At 46.2% G+C, this 585-nt stretch overlaps 1 non-coding gene across 1 annotated transcript; it reads left to right on the plus strand.

Moving 5' to 3' along the window:
- Window positions 1-246: 246 nt before the first annotated feature.
- Window positions 247-353, plus strand: LOC144566623 (small nucleolar RNA R71). Its single transcript, XR_013515238.1, has one exon. It is a non-coding gene; the product is annotated as a small nucleolar RNA R71 (small nucleolar RNA).
- Window positions 354-585: the final 232 nt, after the last annotated feature.

Genomic DNA, 585 nt, shown 5'->3' on the forward strand with positions numbered 1-585 from the left:
GCCCTCTGCATGGCATCCAACTTGGCGGTTAGAGCGGTGATTTGATCAACTCCGTACTTGCCTCCACCTCCAGGTCGAGTGTTGTCACGGCCAGACCACTATTGATTCTGTGCCATGTTGTCAATCAGGTTCATGGCCTCCAGAGGTTCCCTTGACATTAGCGCTCCACCTGCAATTGCATCAACTGAAGTGCGAGTGCTCTCAGTTAGACCATAATAGAATGTTTGAATCAACAACCAATCAGGAATACCATGATGGGAACAAGAGTATTGCAATTCCCTAAACCTTTCCCATGCCTCATTGAGGGGTTCATCAGACCTCTTCCTAAAACTGGTCAGTTGGTTCCTTACCTTGGCGGTTCTTTTGTGGGGGAAAAACCTAGTCAGAAACAATTTAGACAATTCCCTCCAATTGGTAATGGAATCCCTTGGTAACGACCCTAACCATTTCTTGGCCTTGTCTCTAAGAGTAAAAGAAAATAAAGCAAGTTTTGTGTAATCAGCTGTTGCCCCCATTGGTCTTGATGGTTGTGATACATTCAAGGAAGGTTGGAGATGAGCATGCTGATCCTCGTGGTCCATGCCA

This window comes from Carex rostrata, chromosome 1 (genome assembly GCF_964058835.1).
Source record: "Carex rostrata chromosome 1, lpCarRost1.2, whole genome shotgun sequence".
NCBI classification, from domain to species: domain Eukaryota; kingdom Viridiplantae; phylum Streptophyta; class Magnoliopsida; order Poales; family Cyperaceae; genus Carex; species Carex rostrata.